This window comes from Bradysia coprophila, unplaced genomic scaffold (assembly GCF_014529535.1).
Source record: "Bradysia coprophila strain Holo2 unplaced genomic scaffold, BU_Bcop_v1 contig_224, whole genome shotgun sequence".
Taxonomy (NCBI): Eukaryota; Metazoa; Arthropoda; class Insecta; order Diptera; family Sciaridae; genus Bradysia; species Bradysia coprophila.
The window spans coordinates 1-12127 of record NW_023503485.1 but is presented as its reverse complement, the minus strand read 5'-3'; the positions used below and the strand labels follow the sequence as shown (position 1 = coordinate 12127).

The 12127-nt window shown below is 37.9% G+C and overlaps 1 long non-coding RNA gene across 1 annotated transcript; it reads left to right on the top strand.

Moving 5' to 3' along the window:
- The first annotated feature begins 11083 nt into the window (after positions 1–11083).
- On the top strand, positions 11084–11542 carry LOC119075543. Its single transcript, XR_005087417.1, has 2 exons — positions 11084–11156; positions 11219–11542. It is a non-coding gene; the product is annotated as an uncharacterized LOC119075543 (long non-coding RNA).
- The last annotated feature ends 585 nt before the right edge of the window (positions 11543–12127 follow it).

Below are 12127 nucleotides of genomic sequence, written 5' to 3'. Positions count from 1 at the left end.
GCACACTTAAAAATTCAATCAAGTGTCACGGAAACATTCGCTGGACAGAAACACTTCCAACAGTTTTACTCGGTCTCCGTTCAGTAATTCTGCAAAATGTAAACGCATCTCCAGCAGAGTTAGTCTATGGAACAAATTTGCGTCTTCCTTATTTTTACTTCGACAAAATCAAGCCCAGCCTAGTCTCAAATGCTTCAACATTTGTCGAACGATTAAAAGATGCAATGGCTGAAATCAAACCCATTCCATCTTCTAATCATAACAAACAAAACGTTTTTGTACACAAAGACATGTCTTCATGTACTCACGTTTTTGTCCGGTCGGACGGGGTTAAAAAAGCGCTCCAGCCGACCTATACCGGCCCATTCGAAGTAATTTCACGAAATGAGAAGTTTTTCACAATCAAAATTGGAAAAATTAATAAGGTAATTTCAGTTGACCGTTTAAAACCTTCATTTGATTTCAATGAATGTGTTTCGGTGAAAAAACCACTTAAAAAGAAAGTACGTTTCGCTAAAAATCATTAAACACATCAACTGCTATAAACATAAAATTTTACAGCAAATCGCATTCATCCTACTGAAATTCTCTCATCTCATCCTTTCTACAAAAGTCTGTGGTACGAGTAACACACTACACACTACTTCAGCAAAATTTTTATTCAAAAAATCCTACAAGTCATCGTGCTTTTCACTTGCAACCAAGTCATGGCACCAAATAAGAAACTTACCGAAAACCCGGAGTGGCTCAACGCATTACAGCAAATTTTAAGGAATCAAGAGTTGGCAATCCGTGAAATCCGTATAATCGCCATGGAAAATCAACAATTTTTGCGCGGCATGCGCAATAATCCAATTCAGTCTACCAATCCGACTCAAACGCAACGCAGTTCCGGTCAATCATCTGTACCAGGTCAGCCATTCTCAGCCAATCCATCATTTTCGGCTAGTCAAACGTCGCATCCCAGGCAATCGTCAGCAAAAAATCGCCAATCAGTCGTTCAACGTTCAGCGCAGAGAACACGTGTTTCGGTTAGGCAAGCATCGGTCGCCGTTCGTCAAGCAGCCATTCCAATCAAGCGCCCGACAAGACCGTCAGCCCAACCCGGTCGATTTTGCTGGTTTCACCGACAATTTGGTCGAGCCTCAGTGAATTGCCTACCACCTTGCGATTTTGTCGATCACATGACACAGCAGCAGTCCATGCGTAACCTGGCAACAATTCAGGTAACACCAACATCACATCCGCATCAACCGACCGTACCGATCATCGCACCAGCATTGGAAGCTCCGGCTCAACATACGTTTTCACCGCCAAAACCGACGCCAAGCACATCGGATCAAAAAGCGCCTGAAAAGTCAACCGCTATGGAAATAGTCAATGCAGCCACATCCAAAGTGGAATCCCGTTTCCCGTTGGAACGCTCTTCGAAAAGAGGACCCTCTTTCTCATCATCCGATTCTGGGCCCGAGTCACCGAGCAAAGCACAAAAACCAGACGATTGGAACGCACCGGAGGATAAAAACGACGAAGAAAGTTCATCAAGTTCATCATCCAGCTCTGAAGAAGAGAACGAAGAAAACAAATAAATTCTAGCCTTTCTCGCTACAAATTGTCTGCTTCAAATGAAAAATTTTCAATAAATTTTTCAATTCAGCACAGATAAACACAAAGTTTTTTCTTTTCTTCTCCTCAACGCTTCTTTAAAAGGGGGAATCCTGTGGCAGCACTACATCTCACATCGGACGCACTCATCATGCGTATTAAGTTTAGTTAAAGTTTAGCAACACTGCATGTCATTATCAGCTGACAATTGGACTTTGGATATCTATTGTCTTATTTTGCATGTAAACATTACCGTATAAAACCAAGTGCTTTTCATAAATAAAATTATTCCTTCTTGTGGATTCAAGAAACTAGTTTATTCTAATATCTTCCCACATACTCAAAAATCCATTTTCCAGATCCTCGAATATGCCATAGTCCCCATAATCGATTATGATCGTTTGGATTGATTTATTTTGTTCGATAAAGTTGTGGTAGTCGCCGAGACTTCCGAATAACGTAAATTTCAATCTTAAGACGCGGAGCTTGTCATCAAAAGTAAATGGAACTTTTTTTGATATCGTTGATGTTGATGAATAACAACCTGCTAAACTAAATTCTTCAACGTTTCGCAAATGAATGGTTTCCAGAAGATGATAAAATGACGTGGTGCTTCAATTTTCAACATTCGAATTTGTTGATTCAATTGAAGGACACTCGTGAAAATGAAAGCACATAAATGGGGTCTGCTATTCAAATAGAACTTAAATCGTTCTAAATAAGGATAATGTTCCGCCTTAAAGGTAGGCTTATCCCAAGCATTGAAGCATTGCAGACTTAAACTTCGCATTTTCGGAAAAATTCGATTCAAAGAATCGATATCAAGGGTGTGGATTTGCAAATGAACAGTTTCAATTTTTGAAAAAGGCTCAGAACACAACATATGAAATTCCGTGATAATTGGATCGATGTATATCATTTTGAGTGATTTGCCACAATATCGATTTATATAAGTTATAGCATCCGCGTAAAATCGATAGAATTTTTCCCAATATCTTGTAAACGACCGATAAATGAATGAAATTTCAAAGATTCTTTCCCCGAAGCATCGCAATACTTGAAGAATTGTTCTCGAATCTACCAACATCATACGTTCGACGTTTATATCGTACTTTATCTGGAATTCCGCCGATTTAAATCCATTGCGCCTGATTTCAACTCTTTTCTTAGAATATTTGCGAGTGTACACGTAATTTGCAGCTAATCTAAATTGGTGGCTGACTTGTGCAACGCTGAGAAGGTCGTCTAATTCGAAATTTGAAAAGACATGTTCCAGACAGTCGACACCGATATCTTCAATTTTGGTAGATGATCTAAGCCAATGCTTTTGTTGTTGTTGTTGTTGAAATCCATCCATCGATCGTTGCCGCTTTTTACTTGTTTCCATTTTTTGGTTCCACTTATCAAAATAGATTTATAATTTGTTGTAAACGTAAAATATATTTTTAAAACAACTTATAGCAACAATTTCACAAATGGCGTCGAATGTCACTTTTGATGTGTATACTTTATGATAAAAAAACAAAATGGTTGTTGCAGTTGTCAGTTTCATTCAAAATAGGCTTGAGAGACAGGATGTTTTGTTGCGGCAATGGTTCGTTGAAGAAAGAAAAAAATCAGCTAAAAAAGTTGAATGAACCGGGCTGTCGACTGTTGTTATGCTAAGAACATCACTATCTCTCTTCTTTCTTTGTTTTTAAAAGTTGGCTGGCACTATTCACACACGCGTGCCAATAGTCACACACCTGAGCGAATAGCACCCAAGAGAGACAATAATTGTTGGCACACAAAGATTTTATATGATTTCGCCGACAAATGATCGAATATCAACCTGAGTGGTTCTCTAAATAGAGTACTGAAACTTGGCAGTGTCTCACACAACTGTAAACACTGTAAAACACCATCTCATATACAAAATAGTACTAGTAATTTTTGGCAGCTGTCGACTATGGTCACCTTTGCTTGAAGTGCGTCCGTAGCTCTCAAATGAAATCACGCAAATCGAAATTCCCGCGTTTCCTTGTTGCTAATATTATGACATTAAAGGCGTCATACTCACTGGGACTTTTACTTAACTTCAACATTTCCCAATAATATTTTGGCATGTTTACGTTGAACGTTCTTCAATTTATGTCGTTCTCCGGTTTGGCGCTACATATGATCACTCTACCTTATTCCTTACAATCTTCATAAAAATACGCGAAAATTTAATGTTTGTTTGTTTCTTGTTTGTTTGTTTGTCTCTCTATAGGAGCCCAGAAAGTCCTAGAGACTTGAAATTTGGCATACCGACTAATGAGGGAAAGTTAGGAAGAACGACCGAAACATTTTTCACTTTCATGCGTTATTTGACGCACGAATTTTTTTGCCTGTTTACGTCGTGGATGCGTTTCTTCAACGCAGAAACATTTTTGTAACGCATGAAAATTGTTGACGCATGAAAATTTTCAACGCGTAAAAATTTTTTTGTGGAAAATGTATTTTTGACATTTTCACGTTTTGAAAGAAAAATTTTCCTATGACGCGTGTAAAAATTTTTTGGCGCGTCAAACGTTTTCAACACTTGAAAATATTTTTGGCGACTGAAAATATTTTTTGGAAAATTTATTTTTGACGCGTGAAAAAAGTAGTAGATAGAAAAAGTAGACAAATGTCAGCGATAGCATTGCCATCAAGTCGGTCTTTTGAGCTCAAAAAATTTAAAAAAAGTCATTTGTGGACATATTGATATTTTCAATTTTTCACGTAGAATAATTTTTCATAAAAATATTGTTGTTTTGTGATGAATTGGTGTTTATAAAATATGAAAACAATCAAAAAAGGTTGCGAATAACTTAAATGTATTAAATATGACCAAAGAAACAATTCCGACGTTGAAAACAAAATTGAGGGCTTTGGGAGAGAAACTTTGTGGAAACAAAGCTGAATTACAAGAACGGTATAACACTTAGCTGCCTGAACACATATCTCCTTTATGTCTGGTTTGGCCTGGATCGCTACTGGCTTCATGTCTGGATTCGCCTGGATCCCTACTGGCTTCAGTTCCGGTGCAGCCTGAACACCAACATCACATGCGTCTGACTCGTCCTACATCAACAATTTTAATTTTGATGTAAAAACATTGAATCGTTGAAGACTTACTGATTCCCCCGAAGATTCAGAAGAGATTTCTTCGAACAAATTGTTCAATTCATCGTTTATCTGACCATTAGTTTCCAAAATTACGACATTATTATCAGGCTCGTGCGAATTTTATGAACTCATTTCGGTCACCAGATTATTGTTCACATTTTCTTCGAGTATTCTTTTTGGTACGCTAGACTTATTCAGAAATTCCTTATCACCTTGTCAATGATTTGAGACAAAATAAACGTTTTCCTCGAAGTGGTCGCTACAAACAACCATATGCTTTTTTGGTGATTTCGTTATGTTCAGCCTGTTTCTCCATTCAGCTCGTCTAATTTGGTCTTTTGGGAACACATGAAAGTGTTTAGTTTTCTTATCTCCATTGTTATTGAAACAATACGGTGCACAGCATTACTTAGGCATCTCTTAGGAACAACAATAAATCACCAACAAAATTTATTTTCAAATTACGTGCGCAATGACTCGTTCCACAATTCAAAACTAAATTTCAATTATGAAGTGACAGAAGACCGACTTGACTGCAACGCCTACGGTAACATATCTGTGAAAAAACGCTCAAATCCACAATCCGATAGAAATGTGGTACATGTCGCTGGCACCTCTTCCAGCTAGATGTTGGTTGACGACGAAATTGACGCGAGTTCCACCACCTGCACCATACTTTTTTTTAATTATGTGGAATATCTTAGCACAACTCAAGATTTTGTTGGTTCCGAGGGAATTCATCCTTTTACGAAATGTAGGAGTTGGCCCTCTGAATCGCTATTGAAATGCGCTGCAAGAGGAAACTCCACTTCGTTAGACACACTTTGTGTTGGTATATGTTTAACCAGTTGCAGACTTCACTAGAGCAGAAATCAACTGTTTTTACTCTTTTTTCCAGTAAAACAAATATTATCCTCCTACTCGGTACTGGGAAATTCCTTTAAGCCCGAAAATACCACACCGCATTCCTTGTACGTCTGCAGAAATATAAACTGGATATTTTATCGACGTAAAGAGCACCCATAGTACACGTTCATTTTCATCAGGCTGTTCCTATACACGTACATATATTGGTATAACTGGTGTAAGGTGTAAGGATATTCAAAAAGTGAAAATCTCAGCTTATGTTCCGAAATTCATCGATTTATCTGCAGTACGTTTGTACTGCTTCCAAATCAATAGTGATAGATATTCGACACTAATTCCATTAGAGTAGATGTCAAATGGTCTTTTATTTTCAAGGGAAAAAACAATTTAAAGGAGGAAGATATTTGTGTCACTAGAACTCGGAGTAAATGAACAGAGTGTAGCGCCGCTTTTGAGAAGAGTATCGATTGGTAGAGTTATTTGCAGTTTAGCCACTATTATACGACTTCAATCCATAGGAAATAACGTATAGGAATGTAACACACTCGCATTTAAACTGTAGTTTCAAAGAAGTTGCCGTATTTTATTTACTATTTGTCTAAAAGGCACGGAATCTTTGTGAACAATTCGCTTCTTTTCAGTCTATTATATCCATTATATCAGTCTAGTGTTAGCAGAATTGTTGTTTTTTTTTCTATTCGTTTCCATTCTTTTCGAGAATGAACCACTTTTTTCACAAAGGATCACAAGATAATTATTCTCATGCTATACGGTTGTACTGTAAGGAGCGAATATATTTCTATTGCTTAACGCAATTCGACAATTTAAAATTGTTATATGTGTGGTGTGTGTTTGCGTGTATAATAAAGGGAAAAAAAATCTAACAAAACGGCAGCCAGAAAATTTTAGTGTTTGAAAGCCCACATCATTATTGCGGCACGTTGCATTGGCTGGTTCTGCAGCTTTCTTCTACTGTCCGGCATTATTATTCGAGATCGATTCTCGTGCTGCTGAATGCGCCTGATGTGCGTGCCTCAACCGAATATGATTGCCCACATAAGTCTTGCTGGTAAAAGTTGCCGAGCAGAACGGGCACTGTTCAGCGTCCTCTAGCCAAATTCGGCAGAAACCTGTAGTTAAAATTTCGACGCGATATAGGAAGATGTATTAGGCTTGAAATTATATGACCTCTAACCAATTTTCAAACAAAATTCTTCCCACTCCAGCTGGGGGTGCAACACCATCGGTAACCAGATTTACGAATTCGGATTGCTTTAGGCCGGAGAATCCATGTGATGAAACAATTTATTCCATTGCGTTACGAAATCGTAATTCAGGTGACCGTTCCATGTTCTCCGGTAATGGTAAACACTTTGCTTCGTCGTCCAATGACAAATCGGTGAAAATCTGGGATGTTGCTGAGCGGAAATGTTTGTGAAGTTTGGGTGTGAAGTACAGTCCGGACGGTAATAAAGTAGTGTCCAGTAGTATCAATTTGTACGACTGTCCGGCGAACGTTGTTTGAATATTAAACGGGAGTTATTTTCTAAGAAAAGCCAACCAACGTAATTTGTTTTTCGCTGGAAACTTTTCGCAGTGTAACGAACGCACACAAGAAATTTTAGATGCTTTCTCGATGTTACGGTCACAATAAATGAATCACTTTGCGCCTATTGTTTGTAGAAAAGTCAAGTTCTCATTGAGTCGGTTCAACATATTATATTGGTGTATACGTTTGTATGCAGAGACAGACTGGAGAGCCGTCGATTTTCCTAAACCTACAGCCGCCGCCGCCATGGTTTTTGTGTCGGCTGAAACTCGGCGGACGCCGTTAGCCGCAGCCGAAGACTTTCGTCGGCTGACTCCGCGGCTGGAGTCTTCTAACCGTCTTCTAACGGAAATTTGAAACTTATTCGCAACTTATCAGTCATTCAACCTTTTGGTTTCGGTTTAACTTATGAAACTAAGCAATTAAAATAAATATTTTCGTCAGCGATGCTTCTTGCTGCGACAATAATATAATTGAAAAATGTTTCTTTTTCTTTCGATTTTTTTATATTTATCAATAAACTTGACTTTGTTTGTAAAATTTGCTTTGCTTTTATGCCACTTCTCTGTACTTTTGAGGAATTGGTTAAATGGAACAATTCACTTAGATCAATTTTTCAATCACTTACTTTGTACTACCAGTACCGAACTGGCTCGAAAAGCCATCGGGGGCTCCATGCAACTCCAATTTAAAAAAGGGCCCACAAATTAAAAATTCTCATACAAAAATCTAAAAGGCCCATCGGAATTCCCCGAATTCACCATATGGCCAGTCCGGGCCTGAGTAACTACGCAAAACTGTCGGTGTCAGTATTTTTCCATGAACTTCAAAATATTTTGAAAAAAAAAGAAATTTCTGATCGTTTAATTACACAATCAGCTAACGATAAGTGATCCAAAGAAATTTTCTTTAAAAAAAAGCAAAAATTCAGTATTTAGCCGCCGCGGGCGTATGTATCAAACTTTAGTGCCACCGCACATCTGATTCGGTTATATATGGCATTACCTCCTCACTATATTTACCTTGACTATGATCAACTTATGTCTCACAAAATATTTTTGCTATCTGAAAACAGATGGCGCGAGTTTCTATTCCATTTTTTCAGAGTGAAAGTGTGTACATTAGGGTGGGTCCGATTTTAACAACTTGAAAATCCACACCTAGTGGCAATGTGTAGATTGGCCAAAACTAGTCAGACTGCATCATTACTTTTTCTTTTCCAAATACTTTTGAGTACGCACAAATAGATTGAATGGGTCTGTCAGGCTTCTTTTGAAATTTTCATAGAAATTTTTTTTGTAAACAGCTTTGCAAAGCCTTGTAGAGGCTCAAAACAAAACAAAATCAACTTAATTTGAAAAAATCGGTTGCAGTCGAAGTGAAAAAATGTACATTTTCCATATAATATTGGAGGTCTGTCAACTTTGAACCACCATAATGTACAATAAACTTCCTCAAATTAGAATCTTTCTTAAATCTTTCTGTTAGAGTTAGAATAGGTAAAAACGACAATGATGTCGGAATGTCTCAGATTGATTATTACCGGAGTAATATTAGAGAAAAAAAATCATGTTAAAAACGTCATTTTTCGAAGTAGTAGATTCTGATGTTAGAACGAAATAATGTTCCTTCGAATCTACTACTACTACTACAACGCCACATAAATGCATTTATATATGGCATTACCTCCACACTATACCTACATTACTTGGGTGAATTTGTCAAATTCCAAAATCTATTTTCGCCAAAAATATTTTTATTGGAAAATCTAGGAAAATTAAAGAAAATAGTTCCTGATTAGGGAATGCAATCCGGTACCAATCCGTACCAGTACCGGAAAATCCCAGTCCCGGAATCACGGTATTGATCAAAAAAATCCCGAGATTAGTACCCGAAATTTAAACTCCCGTTTTCACTGACAAAAAAGTTTCGAAAAACTCACCTGTTGGAGGTAACTTTGTCTACAGGTAATCTACATTATCTGCCACAGCTGTATTTTTTGCATGGGGCGCTACAGTTGTGGTAGCTATTGTATATTACCTGGAGACAAAGTTACCTGCAACAGGTGAGTTCGAATCTTTTTTGTCAGTGTTTTTTTTTTATGAAATTTTGAAATCGATCAACTTGTATGATTCAAACTACTATGTCAATATAAGATAACATTGAAACATAGGATTAATTAACGTTTTTCTCTTATGTCGTATTATTTGCAAACACAGAAAAAGACGATTTTAAAACTACGATGGCTAGCAACGCACTTCACGCATGCATGATCGTAGTGGTCGGCTGCAGAAAGTACTCTATTTTACATGGAAATATTTTTATAGTGTTCTACGTTTGTATAATACACTGTCCAGTTTCAGTACTCTATTTAGAGTATCATCCATGCTTGAAGTGTTTAAAATCTTTCTGGTGAGTGTCTGCTGCTCATCAAACCGACTAGCGTTTGAATCTGAACGTGCATTTCCGGCTTGCCGTTACTTGCGTAGTAAAATATATTGTGGATTTAGGCGATATTTCACAAAACTGCCACTAATTGACGCTGTTGGAAAGTCGGTCTTTTGTCACTTCACCACGATTTATATTTTCCAAAGGCAGCGGTGCTTGAAAATTTACAATTACCTAACAAATCAATTAATTTTAAATCACAAAGCACAAAAATTTGCGATTGTGACGACAACAAGTCCCACAACTTATACGTTCAAGATTGAACGATGATACGTTAAGTGCATTGTGAGCATTTTTCCAAAAGAGAAAATTGAATTTACAATGTGACATCTACGCTGTTTGCAAACATAAGTTAAAGTTACCCGGCCTTCACACAGCGACGTAAAGTATCGAATTTCTTTTGTCGTAGTATCAAATTTGATATTTAGAACAAAATAAATTCGATACGTGTTTCACTGTGAGTAAGCACACTTAACTGTACATTAAAAACTTAAAAAATGAGAATAAAATGAAAATAATTTCTTTTACTGATAATTAATCCATATCTTTTCAGTACCGGAAATCCCGGTACTGGTACCGGTACTGAGTTTCTCAATCCCGAATCCCGGGATTCAAAATCGGTACGGGATTGCATTCCCTATTCCTGATACTCTGTGAACTTAAATTTATGGCAGCGTCTAATCGTAGAGCAGGTGAATGAGGGAATGATGAAATCTTAGTAATTGTGGAACCTTCATAAGTTTAACGTTATAAGTAGGAGCAGTGCCATTCGGGGAAATGAGGCATTTGGAGAATCAACCAAATTCCCAGTATGGCAAGTGCGACACTGAATATAAGCGAAAAAAGGAGAAAATCCCTTAAAATTTCATTGTTCTAAGACAAACTGTGCAGAGGTGATGGCACATAAGATTACTTTTTCCTGTAAGAGTTCTCTGAAATACATTTATAAAGTCCAATCATTGGCGATTTAGATCAGTGGATGAGTTCATAGATTTTCTATCATTCTCCTTATTAAAAAAACCCATTGGAAGTAACAGATTCGACTGTCCAGGCGATATTATTAGCATCTCCTTCCATGTGTTACTCAACAAATTTTTCATTTTATGGGACTTCGAAAATCGCCTTTGACTGAAACGTTTACCTGTCCTAACTCATGTAGAGAAGTTTCTATAGTTAACTCTACATACAACGACGTTTGCAAAAATATTACCCACACCGAGTGCTAAATTTTTCTGTTTCCAGTACAGCAATTTAGCACATCAAGAATTTGACGTAATCACTATCGACGCGCAAATTCAGTATTTCGGTATTTAAGCACCGGAAACTCGCATACATCGTCGTGTAAAGGCACAGTAATTGATCGAAAAACTTCCAGTACCGCAATACCAGTCAGTTATTCAAAAAATTGCGCCAAATTGTGTTCGAATCGAATTTTATAAGTTTTTCGAAAACGTGCAACCCTGCACGCAGATGATAAGGTGAAATGTCACCAATGTCACTAACCGTCATTTGTGTTCTGTGCAAATAAAACGAAAGAAATGTGTGACTGAAAAAGGTAAATTAACTCCAGTGGTTACGTATTTTACGACAATAACAATAAACTTCGATTGCTTGCAGACACGGCACATGTTTTAAAAATTAATTTTTAAATCGATCCGAATCTTCGTTGACACTTTACCGATGGGTGCTACAAAATCCAAAGAGCCGCTAAATCCCAGCGCGGTGCAGTTGATCTATCCTTGCTGTCCGCCCGATGCGACAAAGTTTACATAAACGGCCTTCAGCGGACCCATGACGATTACATTAATCGGCGGTACTTAATCTGTTCAAAGCCGAAACGTTTAAGGATTTGCTGGTCGAAACCGGACAGTGCAAAGCGAATCTGAATGAACTGGGAATATTCAAGGATGTGCATGTTAGCATCGACGTTAGCAAGGGGGAGCAGCGAACCAAAAATGGATACGAAATAACGTTCAAAGGGACAGAACTGTCCGCTTAACGGGCAGTATTGGCACAGAGATCGGTAATAATGAAGGAGCAGCAACAGCAGAGATTACGTCACCCAATATTTTTGGACGAGGCGAACGATTGTCAGTTAGTGGTAGCTACAGTAACAACAGAACGACGACTTTAATGTAAAATTATCGAAACCGTTTTACCACACACGAATGGGTGACTATAAGCCCGAAGTGTCACTGAACCTATTCAAAAACACAGGATCGTTTCCCTGGTCAAAGTACACAACACAGGACGCTGGAGCTATGCTGGATTTTTCGTTTTTGATGCCAGTTTACTTGTCACACCATTTCCAGTATGAGTGGGCGGTACGCGAAATTGGAACAGCTGAGAAACGAGTGCCATTTTTCGTGCGTAAAAATTGCGGTCCCAGACTGGCCTCGCGTTCCGTACATGTGCATTTACGATCAACGACAGTTTCAATATTCCATCACAAGGACTCTTCATCAAGATGACCAACGAAATGAGTGGCTTTGGCGGAAATGTTTCGTCATACCAAAGCGACACCCA